The following is a 330-nucleotide window of genomic DNA, read 5'->3' as shown; positions in this document are numbered from 1 at the left end:
AGAGGGACCCCCAACAGCTTGGACCTACAAGAGACAGCCTGGAGAGGAGGTCTCCAGCGCTCCCTTCCCGCATCCCTCCCGCTGCAGGTTTCTTTGGCTTCCTTTGGACATTGCACGCTCTGGGGAAGTGCTGAGGAGGGGAGTGGGTGCCGGTGAGAGGGCTGAGCCCTCAGTAGCCCCCCAGGACACGGGGAATCTCACTGCACATGCCCGCTTCCTTTCCGCAGCTGGGCCCAGTCACAGAAACCACCATGCCCATTCATACCCACACGGCTTCCTTCCACATGCCTCCCCGTGCCCATCCTGCCATGTTGGCAGGACCACAGCGCC

This window comes from Cariama cristata, unplaced genomic scaffold (assembly GCF_000690535.1).
Source record: "Cariama cristata isolate BGI_N322 unplaced genomic scaffold, ASM69053v1 scaffold27006, whole genome shotgun sequence".
Classification (NCBI taxonomy): Eukaryota; Metazoa; Chordata; class Aves; order Cariamiformes; family Cariamidae; genus Cariama; species Cariama cristata.
The sequence above is the reverse complement of the archived record's forward strand: the minus strand, read 5'-3'. Positions refer to the sequence as shown.